Source organism: Limulus polyphemus, unplaced genomic scaffold (assembly GCF_000517525.1).
Source record: "Limulus polyphemus unplaced genomic scaffold, Limulus_polyphemus-2.1.2 Scaffold5273, whole genome shotgun sequence".
In the NCBI taxonomy this organism is placed as follows: Eukaryota; Metazoa; Arthropoda; class Merostomata; order Xiphosura; family Limulidae; genus Limulus; species Limulus polyphemus.
The window spans coordinates 34,050-34,459 of NW_013670883.1; positions in this window are offsets into that span (position 1 = coordinate 34,050).

A 410-nucleotide genomic window follows, 5' to 3' on the forward strand; every position below is an offset into this window, starting at 1 on the left:
GAGGGAAAGGAGGGAGCATTTTGCCCCCAAAATACAAATTATTGTAACCAATCTCTATAGATATGGTTCTGGCATTTATAATTGAAAATTAACTTCCATTTCTCATTATATAAACTAACTGGAAAGTCTTGTTAAAGCTATGCCCTCTGAGCCAGTAGTAATTTTTACTTTGAAGATGGGTAATCAGGAAAGTAACCAATCTCGCTAGACATAGTCTTACACGTGTTGGCTGAATCTCGCTAGACACAGTCTTACACGTGTTGGCTGAATCTCGCTAGACACGGTCTTACACTATTATTAAAAACCTTTACTTAAAACACAATAGAAGTAAGTACTGTCAGTACTTTATATTTGCACAACAAACACGTTCTGATGCTCGTCCAATAACTATCAATTTAAATCCCTTTGTG